The sequence below is a fragment of the Pantherophis guttatus genome, chromosome 4 (assembly GCF_059756535.1).
Source record: "Pantherophis guttatus breed Tessera chromosome 4, ASM5975653v1, whole genome shotgun sequence".
In the NCBI taxonomy this organism is placed as follows: Eukaryota; Metazoa; Chordata; class Lepidosauria; order Squamata; family Colubridae; genus Pantherophis; species Pantherophis guttatus.
The window spans coordinates 114025834-114052785 of record NC_142066.1 but is presented as its reverse complement, the minus strand read 5'-3'; the positions used below and the strand labels follow the sequence as shown (position 1 = coordinate 114052785).

The 26952-nt window shown below is 36.4% G+C and overlaps 1 long non-coding RNA gene across 3 annotated transcripts in view; it reads left to right on the top strand.

The window, feature by feature from the left end:
* LOC117655012 (uncharacterized) overlaps nt 1-26387 on the top strand; it is an 81951-nt gene extending 55564 nt beyond the window's left edge. For all 3 annotated transcript variants that reach the window (XR_015733977.1, XR_015733978.1, XR_009620933.2), the window contains 2 exons: nt 12869-13033; nt 25858-26387. This is a non-coding gene — a long non-coding RNA (uncharacterized LOC117655012). The remainder of the gene's footprint in view (nt 1-12868; nt 13034-25857) is intronic.
* The last annotated feature ends 565 nt before the right edge of the window (nt 26388-26952 follow it).

The window sequence follows — 26952 nt, the reverse complement described above, 5'->3', positions numbered from 1 at the left end:
AATAATTGTGTACCAAATACAAATAAGGTTCATTAAACATCAAAGAAATTAACATGCTAAGACATGGGTAGTATTACTATTATTACTATACTTGGTTTATCACCTGAATAGCACCCACATTAATATTGTTAGATAAAAAGTACAATTTGGGTGGTTTCTTCTAAAACCAAAACTGATTCTCAAAACATTAATCTCATGAAAGGATGTTACACAATAAAGATCTCACAAAAGGATTAATATCTGAAGCAAGGCCTTATCTAAAGTTATGAGGAATGAACAGTATCTTTTGTATATATTACCTGAGCCCTGTGTTAGCTTTTATCTTCTTGTTTAAATGTTTTTTTAGAATTACATTTGCAGAAAATACACTATGCAGATAAAAGTAATACAAACTAATACAACTACAAAAGGTAAAAGAGAAAAAATTAAAAAGGAGAAAAGTAGTAACATATATACAACTTTAACAACTTATCACCATTTCTTAATATACAACTGTCCTTCATCACATATTTATTTATTCATCTATTTTATTCTACTTTAATTATTTTTATAAATAACCCAAGGCAGCAAACATACCTAATACTCCTTCCTCTTCCTATTTTCCCCACAACAACCCTGTATGGTGAGTTAGACTGAGAGACAGCGTATGGTTCAAAGTCATCCAACAGGCTTCCATGCCTAGTCTCATCTCATTCTCTAAAAACAAATATTTAAAGCCTCATCATCCATTATAATCCGCAAAAGTTCTTTAAGTGTGGCTAGAAATATTCATGTGTAATCATTAAACTACAGACTTAATCTAACAAACCCACTTGAATTTCTTCCTTCTATATTTATTTCTCATTTTCTATTTTTAAACAAATCTCTCAAATCTCATCATTCAAGTACAATCAGTAACCAATAAAATAATATCTTAACCTTAATCATGTTTAAAACATTACAATCTTTTTTCCCATATAACTATTGTACATAAAACAAAGCTTTAAAATATCATATTCTCATTCTAGACGATAAATTAAAGATGACCTGAAATAACAACCTATCTATTTTAACTTTGATCAAATAAATCCACATTATATTCCTCCCCATTCCTCCCCATAATCTTGATATTAGATCCCTTCAAATGTTATCTTGACAAATGATCATTTTCTTTTTCATCTCACAATCAGTGACAACATTAATAATGCTATTCTGCAGATCCAATACAAAAAGTTTTCCAAGTTACTTTTTATGTATCTTATCTGTATATCAATTTTTTTAAAAAATTTGATTTATATGCCGCCCTTCTCCGGAGACTCAGGGCGGCTTACAATGTGCTCAGCAATAGCCTTCATCCTTTTGTATATTTATACAAAGTCAGCTTATTGCCCCCACAACTGGGTCCTCAATTTACCTACCTTAGAAAGGATGGAAGGCTGAATCAACCTTGAGCCTTGGCGAGATTCGAACCTGCAGTAATTGCAGGCAGCTGGTCTTAATAACCAGCTTAATAAAAGGGTGCCTTAGACCACTGTACTACCAAGGCTCTTTAGTTAAACATTAGCCAATGTCATTTGTAAATTTGATATTTCATCCATATCCTTTTTGCAATTTGTAATTTCTAGGTCTAGATTAAAAAAAATTCATAGCAACATCTAGTCTATGAATAATGGCAGAAATCCTGAACAATATTTTGGTCAGTTATTTGTTTACAATATCTTTCAATATATCCATTGTTTTGTTTTCCTCTGGTGTCTTCTAGTGTCCAACCATCAAAATTCTATGTTATCATTTTGTTTTGCTTCTGAATGCAAAAACATGATTAGTTTCCCAATGAAGCAAATCTTTAATTTTAATCAATTTATTTTATTATATTAATTATTCTGAATCCTTAGTCTATTTATAACTTTTTTTAAACAGTTTATTTATACATTTTCATTTAATATACAGAAGTGCTTTGTGAACAGTGTATTGTCTTTGTAAATTTGCTTACATAATAATACTTTTCCAGCTCCTAATTTCTATCTCTATTATCCAACCATTCATAAAACAAGTCCCATGTTCGAAAATACTCTTTTCGAGAATCTTTTTTTTTCTTTTATCTTTAATTCAATCTGTCCATTTCTGCACAATCTAATATTTTTTAAATTACATCTTCTTTCAGTGTTTCCTCATTTTTCCAATACTCTGCAAATGCAATTCTTGCTGCTGTCAAAACATGTAGTATTAAATACAATTTCTCCTTATCATACTTTTCTTGTACTATACCTTCTGGTTTATAATCTAGATGCTGCTTTAACATTTTTTCTAACCATGTATGTATTTTTGCCAGTATTTCTTTGCTTTCACACATGTCCATCACATGTGATAGTATGTGCCCAGTAGTCTACTTATAACTTTCTAAAAACAACACTCCAATTACCCTTTTTCTGTTAATTAAAAAAACACATTTTTATAGATTCTTAAAGTCATAATTAAAACTTCTTTCATTAAGGACTGAAGGAAATGCTTCCAAGGAACACCAGTGAAAAATGGAGCCTTCAAATATTTAAAAAGCAATGAAAATAAATTTGACATTGATTAAGAAATGACGATCAGCTGAAAGGTTACATTATAATTATTGTTGAGGGTAAAACTACCCTCTGCAAAGTGGTTCAACGGACCAGATAGCGAATAGATACGTTGCTTAGCAAAACACACAGATACTCACAGACTCTGAATGTTTAAAGAAAAATAAACAGTCTTTACTTGTAGTAAAAAACAAACAAACTTGGCTTCTCAAAACAAAGATAACACTTCTTCAAATAATCACGGTTCAACACAAAAACATAGTTTGCTTACAATTCCAGTTCTCTTCAGTAACACAGACACAGTTCCTTTCAGCAGTTCAACCTTTTAATAGCAGGAGCAGAAGTGAATGAACTTCCTGCCTTCTTTATGTCTGCTTAGCACAGCCAGTTAGTCATCTTGTAGCAGTTAAAATTACAGAACATAGTTTTCTATATATTACCTACCCAACCGTAGGATAAGCATCCAACAATTATAACCTTAGATATAATTCCAACTAACCACAAAAATCATTGGTTCCTGCAATTAACTTATAAGGAGTATCTGTTGTAAGAAGTAAATGTGGGCAAACTCAAGATTTATTTTTTCTCCAGAGAGATTTTGATAGCTGAAAATACTGCACCTGACCACAAATTTAAGCCATTTTCCAAGGATATCTTCAGGCCATGCCTCCACTGGAAGTCCATAAGCAGCTGGATTTTGGATTAGCTAACAATTTTAAACTTTCCTAGAATAGCAGGGTCATATAGTATTACTGGTTCTTATTATGGTCATTTTAGCCTTCACTAAAACTCTATTATAATTCTGTAACACCAAATTATCAAAGCAAAATAATGGTTTACTGGGAATAGTAAGTTTTGAAATTCATTACACTGGTGTATGATAACTTACTTAATCACTGTTCTACTTATCAAAATCTGGCTATTTCTTTTAAATAATGTATGGAACCAAGAAATAATGGTACCATGTGACCTATAAAATGAAACAGGCTAGATATTACTATGATATTTCTTATTTCTTTCCCTATAATATACAGTTAATACATCTTTTCCCCCCACTTTTCATAGATTTGTTAGGATTGGATATTTCAGAGAGATTATAGATTGCTTTGTTCCAACAATTTTGGGATAGTGCCTAATTTCCAAATCTATAAATTACTCACATAACATACTGTTTAAGAGTGAAAAATCAACATACTGTTTAAGAGTGAAAAAGTGCCAATTAAAGTGCATTGGTTTGTATATGAAAAACAAAGCTTTTGAAGTATAAAATCTGAGTTGAAAGTGCATTAAAAAAAAGATTAGCTAATTTCTAATACTGAAAGTCCTTTTTAGGGAGCAGATTCAGTCAAACAATATAAATGATGGTGGGCTTCCTGAACAAATGAACAGGAAAAGTAACTGGGAGTTTAACAGGAACACAAACAAGGAGAAGAGAAGAATGAGCAGAGAATCTAAGGGACTGAGTTTTACTTGTGTGAGGTAAAAAGTTCATCATTTGAATAGCAGCTAATTGCAAGGGTGTATCTTGATTGCTATTCTATGTGCGATAGAGTGACTGATTCCTGCTTAGTAGCTAGAGGAACATAAGGAACATAAGGCAGCCAGGTTTTAGGGAACAAGTTTACTAAATGAGTGAACAGGAAAGAGTCGTGACATAATTAGAAAGGAGGAATGGAAAATCTTTAACATTTTTTCTTTTTTCTTCTTTGCTTGGTTAATCTGAAAAAGCAAAAATTAGAAATAAACTTTGGCATATATCAATTTCAAACTTATAGTAGAGCTTGAAGAAAAACTCAGAGGACTGAAGCACCCTCCAGCCAGAGAGAGAGGATAAAGGCTGATCAGGAACAAGAGTTACAAATGAAGTTAAGATAAGAAATAACTATCCCTAAAAAAGACAATCAAAGAAGCGAGTCTAGTCAACAGGAATGTCAATCATTCTCCAGAAGCATGGAAGATATTGCACTATTGAAACTCAAAAATAAATTTCAAGTTTACTGAGAAAAATACACAACTTTGAGCCTTCACAAATGAGAGTCAATGTGAAAGAGCAGATAGCATGGTGGATTTCTGTAGAGCAAAGGGGATGCAACTATGTGATAATTGGTAATGGATTGTTATAAAGAGACAAATAAATGCCAAGCAGACCAACTGATTTGTGGAAAGTTTTTATCAATTTCATCAACAACTTTCCCTGATAATTTATGCAGATACTAAGAGTGGCTAGGCAAATCCCCCTCCCCCTAATTCCAGAGTTTGAGAGAACCACCAGAGACCAGCAAGAGATTTGCCAAATATCCTCCTTTTTCTTCCTAGTGTTATTCCTGCACTGTGGCAGGGTCCGCTTATTGGCCAAATATCAATTTATTCAGAAAAAAAGGGGGTTTATTCTCTGGACCACAAATAGACCAGCGTTCTGTAATGTTTAAACCATTGTGTTTAAGATATCATGTTTGTCTGAAGTAAAGCTTTTTTAACTAATCAAGTCATCTTAGGGGGTCAAGTTTAGTGCTGAATAAGAGGTTAAATGTTTGGCGAGCTGAGATTTACTGCTGAACTCAGTGTAGAATCTGACACAAATCATACTGTATTTCCACAGTAGAAATTCTAGACTAAATATAAATAGATCAATCTGTAAACACATTAACTGTAATGCAGTGATTAACAAAAGTCATCAAAGATTAGTCAAGAACTAATCAACTAACTTTATTTCTTTGAGTAACTCCTTTCTTAGACTCTGGGAATGCTGAAAACAACGCTGATCAGTTAGCCTCCAGCTAACTACATATTGTATTAATAGAAATTAAATAGATACATACCCAACTTGAAAAATCAAATTCCAAGAACTCCTTGACTCACAAATTTCAGTCCTTGGTTCTGAACTTCAGTGAAGAGGCATGGATTCTTACCATAGGATGCTTAATATCCTAGAACACTGAAATAAAATTCAGGATTAGTTTCATAAGTCAAAAAAAATGAGTTGAAAGTAACAGGATGTAATGAAAGGTTATCAGTTGAGAGTTCAAAATCTGTTCACTGTTCTTCAATATATTGATTATAGATTTATATTTCAGGAGGCTTGTCTTACAAATAGTGGTTTATCTACAAGGAACATAGACATACACGTACTAGGTAAAGTCAGGCAATCAATCATTAACTATAGCACAGAAGTACACATGGGGACAGAGACACCCTCACAGGGTCTCTCTTATACAGCCTCTTAAAGTTGTATCAGACCAAAAACCTTGCTGACTAATTCCCTGCCTTATATCATTGTAGCAGCTGGTCAGCTCTTAAAGTATTCCCCTGACAAACTACCCTTGTTATTAAAATGTATTTACAATATTCTACCTTCCTGAAATATAAATATAAATATAAATATATATATATAAAGGAGCATGTCCAGACATCTGCAGGCTATGAGAAAGACATTCCTAGAATTAGAGGAAAGACGAATGACATTTACTGAGGCACACAAGGTATAGTGGTGCTCAGTTCATTGGACACTTCATGGGACGTTCTTGTAAATAGCCTAGAGTCTATGCAAGAGAGGGACTTAACAATGACGTATTTGACTGGCTGATTATTGGAGGAAGTACAGAAATGACTGGAGAGGCAACTAGGAAAGGGAGGAGATAATGCTCAGTACAGGCCAACTTCTGCAACATCCCAGGATGCTGGCAGAGCAGCTGAGACTGTTTACACAGTGAAGTGGTACGACACATGTGGTTCTACAGAGCATCTCCAGAGATGCTACCCTGAGAGGAGAAACAGAGGAGCAGCAAGATAAGGACACATGAGGAATGGTTCTTCATTGTCGATGTTTTCCCCGGTAGCAACAGCATTTAAAAACACCAGGAACACTTGGGTTTTGGACAGTGGGGCAAGTCATCATATTGCTAATAATTCAGAAACATTTTCTGGCATGAAACCAGCTAAGCAAACATTTGTTAGTTTGGCCAATGGTCAATGATCTGTTGTTAATAGGGAAGGGAAAGTCTATGTACCTGAGATAGGGGAAACATTAGACAATGTATTTTATGACCTAGATCATAATCTGTTGAGTGTTAAGTGTTTCCAGGTTAGACAGTCAAGGGTATGAAATACTGTTTGCTAGAGGACAATACACCATCAGGAAAGGTGGGAGAATTCGTGCACAAAGGGTTAAGCAGGATGGTCTGTACATTCTAGGAAGGCAGGAGAATGATTGTGCACGAACACTTACAAACACTCACACACATGACAACTGTATACATTTATGGCACAGGAGATTGGGGCATGCAAGTTTCAGAGTACCGCAGAAGATGCCAGACCTAGCTGAGGGGCAAAAGCCAAAGCCAAAGCAGTGCAAGATGTACTTAGATTGCTCTGTTTGTAAGGAGGCAAAATCCAGGATGTATCCTGTGAGTAGGAAAAACTCAAGGCCAACAAACAGAATTATACCTAGGAGACCTGAAAGGAGTAATAAAGGTATACCTCCTGAGCGGTTCACTGCAAGTGGGGTTAGAATAGGTAGTATTCGTAATGAACCCCATGAATACCAAGAGATATGGTCATGGTCATTGCCTAAGGAAAAGCAAGATAAATGGAGGAAGTTAAAGAGAATGTAAGGCAGATAGAGAAACCAGACTGAGCTGAATAGAGAAAGTGAAGGTATTCAACCAAGAGAGGGTAAAAAGGATGTAATAGAAAGTAAGGAGACAGAGTGTACAGAGCCATTAGAAAATGAAATTAGGAGCAGTTCCAGCAGCAGCAGTAGTAATGGCACTAGTAGTGTTTGTAGCAGAGTAGAAACTGAAGCAGGAGATGAGGACATAATAGAAATAAAAAGCAGCATGAATATGTTAAAGCATTCAGCTTTAAAGGGGAGGAGTGTCAGGGAAATACTTTAAGAACTGATCAGTTGCTACAATGATATAAGGAGGGAATGAGTCAGCAAGGTTTTGGGGCTGATATGACTTTAAGAGACTGTATATATAAGAGAGGTCCTGTGAGGGCGTCTCTCTCTTTGTGTGTGCTTCTGTGCTATAGTTGATGATTGATTGCCTGACTTTGTCTTGTACGTGTATGTTTTACTGTTTACTGTATTTTGCTCCTGGGTTGTCTCAAAATAGTCACACTGTGTGCACTCTGACATAGTTTTTATTAGTGAATCAAGCTACCCAGAGTGGAGGAGAGGGTGTGGGGTTTTTTTGCCAGATGTGTTCAAGCAGAGGCTGGGCAGCAAGGAATACTTTAATATGAATTCTTGAACTGAATAAGAAATCAGGTTCAATGGTCTAAAACGGCCCTCTAAAGTTAAGCTTCTTTGACTTTGTTCCATCTTGCTTTCCAAACTTGTTTTCCTTACTTTTCATTTTTGTTTTTTGTTTTATTTTCACTTAGTTTATGGATCTGCATTTGTATGCATTGTGTGTCCTAATATTTTTGCATATTCTTTTCCTATGGTCCTACATTTAATCTCCAGTATGATAACCTTCAATGTTTTCTGTGCTATATGCTATGAGCATTTTTGTCTATTTTCTGTCTGTCTGTCTGTGTGTATGTAGTTAAAACTGCAAGTGATAACTTTTTGAAAGGAGCAAATATGCAATGCATATCCATTCTCATATAGTCAAATAAATTTAGTCAATTCAAATAAAGTGTGGATGGAATGTGTTGGTCATTTATCTCTACTTTGAAAATCTCTGGAAGAATATAGGGAATTGATAACTTAGCAAACTTGCATTGTTCAGGGGTATATATATGACTCAATTTTTTTTTAAAAAAAAGTATACACAGAGCAGAAAACCCCCCACAGCAACCAACAACACAAACTAGTGTGATTTTTTTCTTGCACGAAGATGAGATGAAAACATTTAGAGATAATAATTAGGTAATTACAGTCATTTTATAAAAAGTCAGATGCAGTGAGGGAGCAGACTTTTGGGAGCAAAAAAACTTAGAAGTGTTTCAATTAACAGTGTAGCCAAAGTTGTTTCACAAAAGATTGTCTCACCAGCTCCATTGTATTTTTGTAAATGATTATATGATGTGAAATATTTATCTGAGAATAAATAAGGCTGAAGTTACAAATGATAACTCTGCAGTGCTGTGCTGCCCTTAGCATACAGATGTTCTAATATGAGCAGTTATAGCATTTCTATTGAAATTATAGACAGCTATCCAATGAAGGATATTTTGATTATGGACTGTATTCCTAAATCTCTTTCGGCAGATTTTTAATGCTATGTCATTTCAGTGTAGCCATTTTTAATGTTGCATTTTTTTGACTTATTATTGTCCTTCTGATTTTCATTTTTTATTTAAAAAGGCATTGGTAAATTTTACTACCTCTTGCTAAAAATCATTTTCTTATTTCCTATGTTAATTTCTTTCATATAGGGAACAATTCTGTTATTGACATCCAGCAGTACAGATAGTCCTCAATTAACAACAGTAGTTGGGACCAGAATTTCTGTTGCTAAATGCTGCAGTTCTAAAGTGAGACATTATGTAACCACATCACATAGTGAAGATAATCACTGAAATTCTTACTACCATCATAAATTGATGATTGTGGGTAATTAAGTGGTTCCTCATAACTTCCTTGACTTCGTTGACTTCCAATAATCAAAACCAATGGAGAAACCAGCAGGAAATTGCAAATTCCAGGGTGTTTATATAAGCAGGCTGACAAGTTGCTATTGGATGGGAGAGGTGTTCAAGAGTGACTAGTGAGGCAGATGAGTCTGGGGGTTCTTTTGCTGGGGAGCAAGGGTATGTGAAGGTACAACAAGACTACAGGGACACTGTAAGTTCAAAGACCAGTCTCAAGTCCATATTTTCAACATTGTTGTAACTTCAAATGGTCACTGAATAAATGGAGGTTAAGCAAGGACTACATGGAATGAATCCAGCCTCATAGAGGCAAATTACAAAGTGACTAGGCAACTCAACTTCCTTCATTTGACTATACAGTACATGTCTCTATAATGTGAAGAATGGTTTCAAGAAAAAGTGAAGGAAAAGATCCAGCCTTCTGAATGGTCCTCTAGCTCTGAGAATGTTATCTAAATCACTGGATTATAACAGATATTGTCTGTATAGGCAGACTTCAAAGGAAAGTTTGCAGATCAATTTGCTGACAGTGCATGCCAGAATTCCTGGTCCACTTGATTTTAGATAATTTTAGTTACAAATAGATAAATGTAAGATGCAAAGCAGGGGTGAAATGCCCCTGGTTTGGACCAGATCGTGTGATCCATTAGTGGTAGTGGCGGGTAGTTCGGAGAACTGGTAGCAAAAGTCCCTGGGTCCCTCGGCCCATGCCCACCCAATTGCCCGGTCCCACTTGCCCACTTGGCAGCTTGCTGCTTCTTTCAGGCTCGCTCGCTGTTCCTGCCTCGCTTCGGCTGCTGCAATCCATTGCATCAGCTAGCAACTCATTCTGCCTGCCTGCAATCAATCCAATCAGTGAGCAATTCAATCTGCCTGCCTGCCTGCCTGCCTTGTGCCTTCAATTTGATAAGTAACTGGGGTTTTATTTGGGGGAGGAGAACTTTAAAAAAAATAGTTAATTGGAGTTTTTTTTAGGAGTTTTATTTTTTTTTAGACAGCAATTTAAAGTTAAGGACGTTTTAAATTTAGCTGCTTTTATCTAAAAATATAAATAAAATAAAATAATAAAATAAAATATTTGTGTAGCTTTCTGAGATTTGGTGTGTTTCTGTAGTGTTTCACTCTAACTACACAAACACACAAAATCTCACAAAGTTGTATGTGGCATTTTGTGTGGAAAAAGTGTGAAAGTTGGTTTTTGAGCTTTTTGTGCCTCTGTGAGGTTCCTGCTTGTTGCAGGAGCCATTTTGGGTCAAGTGCAGCTGCTTTTACATTGTATATGAGTCAGTTGTGTTGTGTTGTGTTGTGTGTGTGTAAAAGTGTGAAAGTTGGTTTTTGAGCTTTTTGTGGCTGTGTGAGGTTCCTGCTTGTTGCAGGGGCCATTTTGGGTCAAGTGCAGCTGCTTTTACATTGTGTGTGAGTCAGTTGTGTTGTGTTGTGTGTGTGTAAATTGTAAAAGTTGGTTTTTGGTACCTCTTATTGTTTTGAGTACTTTGTTTATTATTTTTATTATTTATTATTATTGGCCACACCCACCGGGTCATCTGACCACCAAGCCATGCCCACAGAACCAGTAGGGAAAATTTTTAGATTTCACCTCGATGCAAAGCAAAGTATAGTCCCTGACATTATCTTTGTTTAAGAAATGCGTCTACATTTCACATTGGTCTCAAAGGCTTCTATAGAAAAGAAAGTGTTGACTAGCTGCAGGCATTGCTTTGTTGGGCCCATCTACAATGAAAAGAGTCAAAGTGTGATTAAGAACACCCTGCAGTACTATGCTTTGAAACTGGACACATAAAGAATAAGGAAGATGTCCTTTATGGAGATATGTGGGAATTAGATACGTTACCTAGGCTGAAACATTTTTTAAATCCACAGCAACAAGATAACATTTGTAAGCGGCTCATGCAGTCACTCCCTAACTCACTCAGGTTTAAAGAAGAGAAAGTACAGCACAATCACCTGGAAAGATTTTGTTATTTTAGTCTTTCTGTAGAGTTGATTTCTTTTCTGGTCTACTTAACAAGACTAATGCCCATCACGAACAGCCACTTTATGAATAAGGAAACTATCCAGGACAGACATTTTTGCAAATGTCCTCAACATGGTCTCTGCATCTAAATATCTGCACCAAAAGATGGCCTACTAGAGCTATGCTAGTTCTTTGACATAACTCCTTCGAGCATGCAGGAACTCAAATTATAGGTATGTTTTTTAGTTGTTAAATGGCTGCATCATTTTTCGGATGCCTGTGACTGAACACACTTGCAAGATGCAGAAGCTTTAACAATTTGAAGAATATGATCTATATGTCACCAAGCATTGTTCAATACTTCTTTAGAAATATTTGCACAGTCCACTGTTCTACTTTGAATTTGTTATACTTTTTTTAATAAACAAATTAAAATTATGCTAATCCATAATGTGCTTGATATTTCAGATAGAGTGGCATTGTCATTCACTTGCATGAAGAAAATCACCCATCTGCACTTGTTTTCAGAACAGGCAAATCTGTAAATTTGAAATAATAGAAATAATAATACTCGAAATGTAAATGTAAAAATCTGAAAATGCAACTGATTTGCATGTTCCCGATGGAGTTTGGGGTGGACATTAGGGTTGAGAATTTGAAATGCCAGCATTAAGTAATAAATATGCTTTCAGTATTAGTAGCTGAAACTACAAACATGGAAAAGAATAAGCTGTGCTTCTTTGTTATCTAAACACATTTACTTGTGTGTAACTTACCAAACAGGAAATACATTTAAATGTAGCTAGATTAGATTCAAAATAATATATTTTGATAATGGAAAATGGCCTGATGTAATTCATCACTTGTATTAATTAAGCTACCTTCAAGAAGGGGCATGCAGTGTCTCTGCTTAAAACTTTGGGGAAAAGTCATTATATATTAATGCACAGTAATCTGTAATTGCTAAACTTTAAAAAATGTATTTTCATTGGTATGATGCTGAACTTGGGACCAAGGGGAGAGTGTTTCTGAACTGAGCCAAACTCCCTGCCAATGCCATCTGTCTGCAGTTTCCCTGCCATTCATTTATCTCCTCCTTCTGTGCTCCCTAGTGTACTTTGCTGAGACTATGGGGAAGATAAACTGGTGACAAGGGAGGCTGGGAATAATGGAGACCCATTTTTAAGTTCCTGGTGTTCTTAATCACACACTGGAGATATCTAAGCATGTTTAGAAGTGTCTATATACCATCAGAAATATGGATTCCATTCATTCAACAAAAAAAACGTCCTAGGATTCCAAAAATATCTGAAGCGTCTTCTTTGTCACTGGGAAGTGATTATTCTGGTTTTCTCCCAGGGTTATCTCACCTCTGCCTTTTACAATGAAATTTTAGAAAATAAGGGGAAAACAGCAGTCTGCCTTCCTAAAATCATATTTTCTATTATTTGGGCTACCCACACATTCTATACTGGACTTTTATTTTTATGTTATATCTCTTTCAGAAGAAGAAGAAGAAAGAAATTGCTTTTGATATTAAAGTTTTTTTCTTATGGGTGGACTGAGAAATTCTGGAAATTATCAAAGGAATGAAAAAACAGAGGGTTATGGAAGAATGTCCCATTTTTCATTTTATTATATTCTGCTTATCTATATTTTTTTTAAAAAAATTCCCATGTATCAATTTAAATCCTAAGAAATGTTATCAAAAAGAAACAGTCCTATGAGGATTTTTTTCCAGCAGCTATGAAGATGGAGAGAGATGGAGGTATTTACAGTTAAAAGCAACAATCAACGTTTCCGTATCGCTTTACAACATTAATCACCAAAAATATCACCCAAAGAAAGGCAGAACAAATTCAAATGCATCCTGGGAATAAGATAGAAAAACAGAAGCCCATTTCTCAGGGTAAGTAGGGGTGGGGGGGACCTTAAAAAACTGATTTCAGGATACTAATAATTTTAGTTCTCCCACAATGGGGGTGGAACTGAGGGAGGAAAATGACATTGATCCCTAAATTACACTAAAGCGGGGCTTTCATTCCATCTAATTATTAACTCTCTGTACTGACCAACACAATTCTACAAATTAAAAGTCTGCTAAACCTAACGGTGTAAGGACTGAATTTGATCAAAGTACAATATCATATAGATTACATAAACTTAAATTGGAACCAGAGAATGTGATATGGAAGGATAATGGATATGATTCCATTACAATTATCCTTATGTTCTCTGGTTGATCTCTTTCTTTACAGCAAATACAAGTCATTGAACACAATTCATATTATATTTAAAGTGATTTATATTGGAAAAAGTGTTTTCTTGTCTCTTTGAGTCAGTGTTGACTCCTGGCAACTGCATGATCAAATACAATACTTGCAGTTTTCTTGGCAAAGTTTTTCAGAAGTCATTCACGATTGCATGTTTTCTAGGGCCGAGAGGGAGAGATTGTAAATCTCTCCGTCTCTTTTCATCTTTAGGCTGGCTTCATACCTAAATTGGAATTAAAACTTATGCTCTTATGGTTCCCAGGCTTGTGTTTTAACTACTATACCAAACTGATTAATACAGTACTAGACTATTATTCAAAGAACAATAATACTGAAAAACTCATACCCTATTTACAGTTTTTATCTGATTTCCAGGTCTTTTTTCATAAAAAGGTCCCTAGTCCATGCCATCATTGATGCAGTGGCTTTGAAAAGAGAACTAAATAAATAAAGCCTCTCGGCAGCTTTCAATACCATCTACCATGGTATTCTCCTGGGGCGGCTATGGGGGATGGGAGTGGGAGGCCTTGTGCTTTCTTGGTTCACTTACTTCCTCTGCGGCCGCTCTCAATCAGTGTTTATAGGAGGGAGAGATCCGGCCCTCGCCCATTGCTTTACGGGGTTCCGCAGGGCTCGGTAGTCTCTCCGCTCCTGTTCAACATTTATATGAAGCCACTGGGTGAGATCACCCATCACCATGGATTGAGGTATCACCAATATGCTGTTGATACTCAGCTATATATCTCAGCCTGTGGTGAGTTAAGTGACGCCGTCCCTCTCACAGTGCCTAGAGACTGTTAAGAGCTGGATGGGGAGCAACAGGTTGAAACTAAACCCTAGCAAGACCAAATGGCTTTGGGTTTGGGGTTTGTTGGCTCAGGGAGAATTGCCACCTTTGGTCTTGGATGGGGTGCCACTACCCAAACAGACCCTGTGTGTAATCTAGGGCTTTTCCTGGACTCACGACTCCTGCTCAAAGAGCAGGTGGTGGTTGTGACCAGGAAGACCTTTGTGCAACTGTGGGTTGTGTGCCAGTTACACCATTTCCTGGACCAACAGTCCCTTCTCACAGTCATTCCTGCCCTAGCCACTTTCTGTCTTGACTATTGCAACATGCTCTACATGGGGCTGCCCTTTAAAAGCATCCAGAAGCTCCAGTTGCAAAATGCAGTGACCTGCATGGTTTTGTGCAGACCCTGGTGTGCACACGTATCACCTCTCCTGCGGGAGCTGCATTGGTTGCGGATTTGCTTCAGTGCAATTCAAGGTGCTGGTTGTCACCTTTATGGCTTGAGACCAGGTTATCTGAGGGACCGTCTCTTGCCGGTCACATCTACCTGACCCATCAGAGTGGGGAGGCAGGGAACGTTGGAGGCCCCATCCCCAAAGGAGATACACCTCGTGGGACCCAGAAGAATGGTCTTCTTTGTAGTGGCTCCCTCTCTCTGGAACATCATTCTCCCAGAGATCAGAATGACCTTCACTCTAATACTCTTCTAGAAGGCGCAGAACATCTGGATCTGCCAGTGGGCCTGGGAAACCCAGAGTGGGATGGAGCCCATTAAATGGCTCGTGTGATCTGCTGTCACCAAGGCAGGGGGTGGGAGGTGAGGGGTGATTTTGTTATATTGTATTATATTAATTTATTTGATTCTTTTTGTTAATTTTTATTGTTTTAAATGTGGTTTTATATTCTGTAAGCGTAAATAAATAAATAAATAAATAAATAAATAAATAAATAAATAAATAGATAAATAGAAACCCATTGGAACAAAAAAAATATGCTGTGGAAGGGTATAGTCAACCTTTGTGAAAGTTAATATACATAGGTGGTAAACCTGAGCTCAAGAGAAGTAGTTCAAGCTGAAGCTAATGTTGATGCCTTTATAGCTACCATTTGGAATCAAAAAGCGGTTCCATTGCCCAATTATACATAGCAAGTTTCTGTTAGATGCCAGTGCTATAATTTCTGAATCATTAATTTTAATAACTAGACAAATAGCTCAATCCTAAATAATTGATGCCAAACTCAGGCACCTAGTAAGTCTGTGTACAACAGTGAAGTTGAATGTATAGCTGAATAATTATTGAACCACTACATGAATACTTTTTAAGGTCAGGAACTGAAATAGCCCTGTAAAGAATGAAGCAATTCCAAAATGAGTTATTTCTGTTCTTTTTTGTCTGTCTGTCTGTCTGTCTGTCTGAGTGACTGACTGACTGACTGACTGACTGACTGACTGACTCACTCACTCACTCACTCACTCACTCACTCACTCACTCACTCATTCTTCCTGTATACTTACCCAGAAGGTAGTTGGGGATAAAACATTCATTCTTGTCAAGAGTCTAAATTGATCACTTGCAGAGACTTCTTGAGCTTCTATGATCTGAATTACAGATTTGCCCCAGAAAGGATTTGATTAAAATGTCTTCCCCCAGGAAATTCACTCAAAGCAATTATGCTTTATAAACCTAATGTTGTGTACAGAATTGTCAAATAAATATTAGCCCCCTGTTGAGCAGTAGACCCTATATCATTCTAGACAAATGGTTGTCCAATCTCTTCTTGAAAAACTTCCTGTGATGTGGGTTTTCTGGAGGCATTTCACTGGTTAATTGTTCTCACTGTCAGGACATTTTTTCTTGGTTCTGGGTTGGATCTCTCTGTAATAATCTTCCACACATTATTTCTTATCCTGTCCTCAGGTTTGGAGGATAGGTCAACCTTACCTTCTCTGTGAGAGCTCTCAAGTACTGGAAGACTGCTATCATGTCACCCCTAGTCCTCTTCTTTATTAGATTAGACATACATAGTTCCCTCAACCATTCAGCATATGGTTTAGTCTCTAGCTTCCTTATCATCTTTGTTGCTCTTTACTGCACTTTTTCTAGGGTCACAGGATCTTTTTTATATTGTGGTGACCAGAACTGGACACAGTATTCCAAGTGGCGCTATCATTTCTTATGATCTTGATACTATTTGTTGATGCAGCAAGGACTGTGTTGGCTTTTTTGGCAGCTGCAGCACACTATTAGCTCATAGTTAAATAGTGATCCACTAGGACAACTAGAGCTCTGTCATAGTTATTACTGCTGAGCCATGTACCACATATTGTATATCTATGCATTTGTTTTTTCCTGTCTTAGTGTAGAACCTTACTTTTATCAGCACTGAATTGTTTTTTGTCAGATAGGACATGGTGTTCAAGTCTGTCAAGATCCTTCTGAATCTTGAGTTTATCTTTAAAGTTTTACCTATTCTCCATTGCTTGGTGTCATCTGCAAATTTCATGAGTTTCCCATATATCCACTCATATACATCATTTAAAGGCTTAAACAGAACCTTGAGATACCCCCTGCATACTTCACTCCATGAAAATGTAGTTTCACTGAGGACCACATGCTGAGTATGGTTGGTCAGCCAGTAGCAAATCCAACAATATGTCTATCCCACATTGTTCTATCTTACCAAGAAGTAGGCTCTGATGTCATTTATCAAATGCCTTATGAAGTCTAAGAAAACTATGTCTGCAGCATTTCCCTGATTCACTAATTTAGTCACTTTGTTAAAGAAGGCAATAAGATTTGTTAGGCATGATTTGTTTTTAACATGCTGAATCTGCCAAACTTGATAAAGGTTTCATTGATAATAATTTTTGCTATAGCTTTGCAAAATAAACCCTTCCCCTCCCATTTGAGGTAGTGCATTGGTGCCACTGTGCTGTATCAAATCAGTTGTTTCACTGCATTTGGACATTATTCTATTAAAGCAGAATGGTCAGGTGAAATTCCATCTCTCCATGGGCTTTTGTTTCAATGTATTGAAGTGGAACACCTTACTTTTCTATCCTGAAGCATCACCCTAAAGGAGATTCTTCTACTGATCAGAATGGGAATATCTGTGCAAAGTAAGCTAGGCCACTTCAATTTGCTGAATCCTGGTTTGTAACACTAGTTTGGACCACCACTCCATCTTCTTCTGTAACTTTGGAGCAGTAAATCATGAAGCCACATTTTGTTTCAAGTCCCTTTGGCAGTTCTATTTTTAACAAAACATTCCAACTATATTGTATCTTCTTTCATAAGAGCACAACCACTCAAAAATATTGGCTAAAACATTTTGAGTAGGGCTCTTTTCTTCTGAGCTCACAGTGAAGCATTGTTGTTGTTTTCCACTGCATGAAGTTCTCTACGAAATACACCACCCTAAATACACTATTTCTTGACTACATTGTTTTTTTCTGACAAATAATATGTTGCATGGTAGAACCCCTGAAGCACATGCACAGGTCTCCTATCCAGAGGCAGCAGAGGGGCCAATTAAATTCCATGCAGTTAATTCTAAACACTGAGGGCTTCCCAAGTTTGATTTGGAAAGATCGTATAACCAATATTGATATAATTGTGTTTAAGTTGTACACCCATTTATCCAGCTGCTCTGAATTATTTATTAGACTTTCTTCTGATCATAGTAGGCTTTCTCTCTCTCTCTCTTTCTCCCAGGACACATGGATAAATGAGTCTGGGCTGTGTTGAAGAGTGCATTTTTTCCTATAGTCTTGCAAACATATGCTGTGTGCCCTGCTGCTTTTTGCAAATTGTGGCTAGATGTTGAACTGTGTGTGGCAGATAACGGGTTAGTAAATCATGATGTGCAGATTCTTCAGTGCCTGAAAAATCCCCAAAGAGTAAACAAAGTGTAACTGTTGCAAACAATACGCTCTCAATATATTGTAGAAGCAATGGCTAATGAAAAGTTATAATGCCTGTAGTTAGCACCCTCTTTAAAAGAATTTACACAGTACATGAAATTAAATTCTATGCACAGTTCTCTTAATTTGTCCTTAATTAAACAATACTCCATAAATGGTGCATTCAGTGACCAAATGTTCAGAGACAGCAAAATGGTGGGTCCCAAGCCATTAGGAATGAAATAAAGTCAGTCCCTAGAGAGCCTGCTAGAATCTGGTCTATCTAAGTGACAACTGATGGTTTAGGAAAGATAATTAACTTTGCAATTACAAACCGCAGCTTTCACTAGGGCTGTTTCTCCCAGTTATAATCTTGTATATGTGCTAGCATTTTTATATGACAGGATAAAATGTTCACACATAGGAAAGAGAGAGAAGAAAACACATGGCATAGAAGATTAATTCTTCTTTGATCAATTTACTCAGAGTATTTTAATAAAATATTCAGAACAATAAATATTTGGTGGACAGCTACTTTAAAATGAAATGTCTGTGGTTAAGGCAATCAGAAATGAAATAATTCATTCTTGGGCACATGGGATCTAAATGAATAATATTTGAGCATGAACATATGCTGGCAAAATAAGGTACTTTTTCACATTTTTAACAAAAAGGTGTTGATAATTTGGCAGAGCCATAAAGTGGACCAATTTATTGCATATAAAAGTGTGTCTTAAATGTGTTTATCAAAGAGTAGCTGCTGTGGCATTGTTTTATCCAAAATTTGGCTTTAAACCCTCTTCCCTCCCCCACAAATTAATTTGTTTCATATAAAAGGTAGTAAATAGAGACTGTTAGACCAAGATTCCTTCTTCCAGTGTCATCTTGCCAATTGAAAAGATAAGTGACGATGCATCTTTGTGGCAATTTATTTCAATGGTAAGAAACTTCTGCCAGGCTGTTCATGGCCCATTGTTATCCATTCAGTCTCTTCTTTTAGCTTCACAGGTATTCAGACTGCAAATGTGAAAAACAATTCCATCTGGTAGTCAATACTGGACTATTGTCCTGGTGTCCCTGGTAGCTCTACATATCTTCCTATATTGAGTGCTAAGGTCTTATCTCAGCTTCTAAGCAAAGAGAAATTTGTATTAATGTGTTCAGCTGAACATAGCTGCACTTTCATAAAACTGCCGTAATCACAACGAAAGATTTGTAGAAGTACCAGGAACATGGGAATATCAAAGACCAGGATATTCCATCATGATTTTACACTTTGGGTTCAGGTGTCTTTTCCTCCCCATTTCTTTGGAGATAAAGTCAAGTAGCTGCTGAACTTAAAAGGTAGTTTTGTTGGAGAAATATAAAAATAGTTTAAAATTGCCTTCTTCCAGGATTTGTTTTTCCTTTTATGCTAGAACCTTGATATTTACAGGTGGTATCCCAATTGACACAATTGCAACAGTTTTGCTTTTGAGTCCAATCACGGCTGGTCAGATATTTTCATTCAGGCCCTGCTGAGACTTCTATTCTTTCAGAACTGATTGCTAATCAGAAATCAGTAACTTGCTGCTCTTTCCCTTGCCTTAACAAATAATCAGAATCCAGATATCAAGCAATCAAATATGTTACAAAAGCAAAATAGATCTGGACAATACTTGACTCAAAAATCACCTCTTTTGGTTTTTATACTACAGGCACAGAAATGTCAATAGAATAAATAAGAACAAGAGTTGCATAATTTTGTTAATGTAACTTTACAATAAAGTAGAATTAGCTCATCTGACTGTGTTTCCTATCTAATCTACCTTGCAAAGCTGACAATTTTGCAAGGCTGAAAGTACATGTTTTTCCCACCTCCAGTGGCCCACATAACTAGAGAGATCCATTCTAAGCTGCTCGCCTCATCCACATTCCTGCTGTGGACTAAGCTGCCTTTTATCTGACCATTCCCTTGGTTTTGTTCCTTGGCCTTGTCTACCAAGGTTGTTTCCATGTACCATTAGGTAAATACAGATAGCTTGAAAACCATAGGGTAAATATCATTTTCTGTACATTATTTTCAATAATACAATCATTTTGTGTGTATACACAAACATGTATCATATGTTCCTAATTGAATCAGAACATTAAAAAATGTAGAAGGAAATCTTTGCAAGAAGCTCTTACTTCCCTTTCTATTTTTTTTTTTGCCATGTGACTTTAAGGCATTTTGAACTGGACTACATCTGGTCTCCAATTAGGAAAGGAAAATGCTGGTGGCACCTCAATGTGGCACCTCAGATTGTTAGGAGAGTGGACAGGAAGAATTTGCAGCATTGTGTGTGGAGCAGCTATCAGGATACAGTGCAGCATAGCAGGTGACTGACAACAAAGGAGGTCTGGGCATAGGTCCAACAAAGCAACTGCCAAAGAGCTGAAAGAAGAACCAGACATTTCCAGCTTCTCTATTCCAGCAGAGATGCTGACAGCATAAAGCCAGCCAGCAGCTGGTGAAGCCTTCCTCCCCTTCCCCAACTCAGATTGAAAGCCTACAAACTCAATACATCAACAGCAGTTTAGAACAGCATTTTTCAAATGTGATAACTTTATGATACGGGGGCTTTGATTTCTAGAATTCCCCAGTATGTTGGGAAAGTCTGCATGTTTTAAAGTTGCCATCCTGTTAGATAATAATGTTATAATGTTAGCTAATAGCAACAGAAGACAATTAACTGCAAGGTGGTTAAATTTTGGTTATAGAAAAGACTATTAATTTTTTGCAATGAATGAGAAAAAATATTTATTTAGGAATTAAATATAGAGGTATAATATAATGTAAAGGTTTAATGATAAGTGTTAAAGTACAAGTTAAGAAATAAGTTTGTTAAGGTTTTTTATATCCCAAAAGCCTCCATGGAAACATAGGGAAGATAATGTTCTTTGGTGGTGGTCTCTAATATTTTTTTTTAAATTCCCTTTTGAAGAATAAGGTGCTTGTTTCTTGCATTTGTTTGAACTTGCTAATTTAGTAAATTCACATTAAAATTCAAAGTAACCAATTTTATTCTCATTCTGTAATTGTGGATTATTTTCTTTCATAATTATCCTCTAAGGTATTATTATTTTTATAACTAGGAAATAAGGCTGACAAATTCATCACGTGCGTATGTTTGGCTTTAAAACTGACAAATATAAATCTAGCACTATGGGTTATACCAGCATGTGAGATAACAGATATGTGTAGTTATACATACATTTCTTTATCAGACAATACTCAGACAATGTATACATGTACAAGCAGAAAATCCTAGTGTCATATAAAACCGATCCCAGCATTTATTGATTGTGAAGAAAATGTAGCCATGTTTGCTTTCTCTAAATGTTTACATAGTTGTATATTTCCAAATACATTCTTGTGATTTTTTATACCAGTGTAATTTTGTTTCTGTTAAGATTATAATACCATCCCCAGTTGAGAAGATGGGGAATATTCTACATAATAAATAGAACTTAGCCAGCTGCAACACTTCTATTGCCTTCAAATTGAAAGAATTTGTATACTGGCATATGTGCACGTATATATTGTCAGATGGAATAATATTGTTGAAAATGTACAGATTGTGGCTCTCAAAATCTTTCTCCCCCTATAAACATAGTGTTAACATATTTTTATTTGCCATTTTGTTCTAATAAGGGCCCTTGCTATCCAGGATTTTACAGGATCAATGCATTTTTATAACCATGTTTTAGAAGAGAATTTTGGATATTTTTCATAGAAAGAAGTCAAATCAAAGCCATGTGTTCACTGAGATAATGCAAAATATTTCAGATTCTTTTGCCTCAGTTATAAGAAGCATTTAAAATAAGAATAGAAGAAAAGCTCTGACTGATTAAGTAAAAAAGGCTAGCTACTTTGGCATTCCCACAGTGAGCTATATGATACCAAATGGAAGGCCAGAAGTCAGTAGCAAACTCTGGCTTGCAGTCTACAATTGTACTGTGGTGGAGATTATCACTCTAGTAAATTCACTTTTGTTCTTCCTAATATAGAGTCCTAAACATAAACTTACTTCCCAGGAAGTTTCTCTAGCTTTCTGCTTATCCTTTGATATTTGTTTCATGGTAGCATGGTAATTATACCTAATATTTTTTCATCACAGATACTTTTAAAAACATGAGGATGTAAGTCTTATTTTGATGTCTTTCTTAATGTTCCTTAACAAAGGTTTTCCTTTTCTTTTTCACTGCCAGTCCTGAAATTATCTTTTTTCTAAAAACGGTTCTTATACAGAACCCCCTTTGTCCTTTCGGAATTTATTACTATCTCTCTTTATTTTAAATACTTTAACATTATTTGCATACTTGGAAAAAGATATCAATGTTTCAGAAAAATACTTTAAAGACTCACCTCTTCTACCTACTTATAAACACTCCCATAGATTTCTAAAAGTTTAATGCAGCAGGACTTTATAGATTTGTTTCTTCCTAAGCAATAAATGTTCTTCATGTTTTCTGAGGTTTTCATGGGTGTTTGTATGTAGGGCTTTGGTTATTCTGGTTTTGTCCCGCGTAAAATTGGAAGTGTCTTGGCGACATTTCGACAAAGTCTCATTCGTCATCTTCAGGCTGGTGTTTTCAGCTTCATGCTTCTAGGAGCAATGTGTGATCGCAGCTGTTTCTTCCTTTTAACTGCCAGTGAGGGTGTGAACTGATTGGTTGGGAGCTTGGCTGTGTTCTGATTGGGTGGAGGTGTTTTCTGATTGGTTGGGAGCTTGGCTGTGCTCTGATTGGATAGGGGTTGGCTGTGTTCTGATTGGATGGGGTGTGTTCTGTTTGGGTGGGGGCTTGGTTGTGCTCGGGTTAGTCTGAATTGCAGAGGGATTTGAGCTGGTGAGCTGCGTTGCTGTTGTTTGGCTTCGCATTCGTGGTCGTGCCACCTCTTCATGGTGGGTGTCAGTTTGCTTCATGTATGGATTGGAGGGGTTTAAAGTGGCTAATGATGCAGCTGTGGTCTGGCTTCTGGTTTGTGGTTGTGCCTCATCGGTGTGGGTTTGCTTTTTGCGTGGATGTGTCGTGGTGACATCCTTTGTGGTTTTCATGAGTGTCAGTCTGGTGTCATTCTTTGTGTTAGGGACTCATTTGTCAATAAGGGTGGGTTTCCAAATGGCTGGTAGGCGGGAGGTATCATCTCGTTTATTCATGCTGTGTGGGCGTTTTTCTATCTCGATGGCTTCTCTGATTATTCTGTTGTTAAAGTGTTCAGTTTTGGCGATAGTTCTGGTCTTTTTAAAGTCAATTTCGTGTCCTGTGGCTTTAAGGTGTTGGACCAGGGAAGAAGTTGGTTCCTCTTTTCTGACTGAGTTCTTGTGTTCTTCAATGCGTGCACTTATTCTTCTGTTGGTTTGTCCGATGTATGTGGTTGGGCAGGCGGTGCATGGGATTTCATATACTCCTTGATTTTCTAACTCAATTTTGTCTTTGGGGTTTCTTAGGATGCTGGATATTTTTCGGTTTGTGCAGAATGCTGTCTTGATGTTGTGTTTGTGGAGGATCTTGCTGATTCTGTCTGTGGTGCCTTTTATGTATGGGAGGAGGGCTTTGCTGTTTTCTTGTTCTCTGTCTTGGATTTTAGTGGGGGTTTCTTTTTGGATTAGGTTGATAATCTTATTTCTTTGGAATCCATTGGATGTTAGTATGTTAGTGAGAGTGTGTAGTTCGGTTTTTAGGTGTTGTTTGTCAGCTAAGCGTTTTGTTCTGGAGATGAATGTCTTGGCTACGGAGTTGATCTGTGCTGGGTGGTGGTGTGAGAGTGCGTGCAGATAGCGGTTTGTGTGTGTTTTCTTCTGGTAGATGGTGTGTCCTAGGGAGCCATTGGATTTCTTGTAGACTAAGACATCCAGGAAGGGAAGTTGGTTGTTAGCTTCTGTTTCCATGGTGAACTGTATTTTGGGGTGTAGGCTGTTGAGGTGTGTGAGGAAGTTGTCCAGTTTTTCCTTCCCGTGTGGCCAGATTATGAAGGTGTCGTCTATGTATCTGAGCCAGAGTTTGGGTTTGTGATCCGATTTTTCTAGAGCTTGGGTTTCAAAGTGTTCTATGTAGAGGCAATGACAGGTGAGAGAGGTGATCCCATGGGTGCTCCTTTTATTTGTTTGTATTTTTGTCTGTTATAGATGAAGTATGTGTTGGATAGGCAGTGGTTGGTCAGATTTAGGATGTGCTTGGGGGGGTTATATTTGTTTTGGATAACTGTCAAGGTTTCTTTGATTGGCACTTGGGTGAAGAGAGATATGACATTGAAGCTTAAACAATATAATCAGTTTTTCATTGCATTAGTAAAAAATTAATTTGTTGGTATCAATCAAAAGCATAACATGAGAAAGTGTTAGTGTTCTAGAACATGGAATCTCAGTTGCCAAGTGTCTGAATTTTGATCACATGTCCATGAAAATGCGGCAATGGTTATAAATGTGAAAAATGGTCATAAGTCACTTGTTTCAGTTCCGTTGTAACTTCAAACAGTCACTAAATGAATTCTTGCATGTCGAGGACTATTTGTATTTGCCAATGTCATTTTTAATAAAGCTTCTCAACAATTTACTCCTAGACAACAGATTCTGGGAGCTAAATATGTTGTTTAAGTGCTCTGGTGTTTGAGTAAAACCAATATTGAGTTAATACTTTTAAAGTTGCTAGAGCTTTGATTGATCAATCACTAGACATGTATTTTAATCATATGCATGACGTATCTATGTATTTATTTATTTGATTCCACATTTAATACATCATAAATCACATAATCAATGGACCCTTTATAAGGTAATCCTCTCACAATTTCTGACTCTAAGAGATCTACAAAAATATTTTATTTTGTGAGTGTGCAGCTTTGAAAATGGGCTAAATAAATAAATAAATGGCCTAAAATTAAAAAAAAATGGCCTATACTAATTCTAATCAAAATCCTTTGGCATTTTCTTAAAAAAAGAATAAGCATCTGATTTCTAGCCTTCAGTGCTGTTTTTTTTTCTTCAAGGACCAATCTCTCTTGGTAAATGCCTTCTATTTGAAAGGCTGTCAAGTCTGATTTAAAGACAAAGGACCATGAGAAAATACAGCAAAAGCTTTGACTTTGTCTATCATAATTTAGCACCTGAGCAACAGTCTGAATAGGCACATATAGCTTTTTGCTATGGCAAGCTGCTTTGTATTTAATGTCAGGCCAAATACATGTCCAAGGATTCACAAAAATATTTCTCCTGTGAAATTGCAGAGGAATTGGGTGAGGGTTGTTTGATCTTAATGACCACTGGCTGATAGATCTGCTTTATTTTCTTTTTTCAATTGGTTCTGTCCATTTGGTTCGGCATGATGGATTTCATCTGATTGTTAGGTAGTTAGCTGAGCCTTATAACTAGGAAGAGAAGATGGAAGAAAATCTGCCAAGTCCTGCAAGTATACATAGTAATAATTTTTGTTGAAACAAAATCCTCATTGATAGAAATTCAGTAAATGCATTAGAATCAGCCATGTCCATAAAAAAAAAACTTGCACATATCACATCCAATTCAAACAATACATTCATCCTCTCTAGGAATCTATCCCATCTGATAGAGCTCATCAAATAGATCTCACCTAAGTGTCCTTCAATAATCTTAATGTGAATATTTTGTCCTTCCTAACAGATTGGTGTGTATGTGTGTAATGAGAGAATTCATAATTAGTAATTAGTATTTAACAAGAAGATATGATAGTCCCACTAAATACTTTCCTATTTTTTCTCTCTCTAGGTAAGTGTCTATGGGAGTGAAGGACGTAATGCTGTTTCATTTCATTTCTTCTTGAAGGCCTCTACTTTAGAGAATTCATCAAGGAATTCTTAACTTTTAGGGATCAATGTAGATCCTATATTTCATTTCTTCTTGTAATACAACAAGAACTGAGCAATATAATGATCAGAGTTAAGTAATATTAGGGAAGTCTAACCCAAATCACCACATAATAGTGACTGAGTCTAGTTTAACTCCAATCTACCTCACAATCTACCTGTGAAGATACAACAGAAAACCCATCTCTATTGCTTTGAAATAATAGGATTAGTGTGTTATTTCTCAAATACATAATAAGAAGTGAAAGGGCGAAGCTATTAAGAATTTAATTCTTTTGAATTACTTTTATTTTTGTAAGCAGCACTAAGTCTTTTCCAAGGCAGATGGATTTCTCTGCAACACTAACTTCTCATATAACCTACGTTCTTTACTGTCAATCATTGACCAGAGTGAGGAAGAAGAAATAAATCATTAATATGTTTAAAATGGAATGTTTTATTTTGCTGTTATTGTGATACACACTCATTAGTATCGAGCTGCAAATGAACTCCAGAATTATGCTCCTCTTAATTAGATGGAAGAGCAGAAAACATCCTTGCTTCTGCTCAGCCAGATGGAGGAATACCGGCTACTACCACTGAGATAAGGCCTCTACCTTAGAGAATTCGTCAGGGAATTCTTAACTTTTAGGAGTCAATGTAGGTCCTATACTTCCTATGCCCATATGCTACTTTAAATATTTAAAGTGATTGGCTTCACAAATATGTACTCAAACTACATTTCTCTTCAAAAGAAGCAGGGTTTGTTTTTTTTTTTGCTATGTTGAAGAATTGCCTATAAATAACTCATAAATTCCAGAGGGATTTTGGCACACAGCCTGCAAGACTGAAGAGAACTGTTAGAAGAAGGGAGGGAGGAATAAGACAGCCTGTTTCTCTCCCCACCCCGGCACTTCTCTAAAAACCTTTCACCATCTTGTCCAAAATATAATCTTGTAACAATAATAATTGTATCTCCAATGACATCAATCTTAATTAATAATTACATTATTAATTA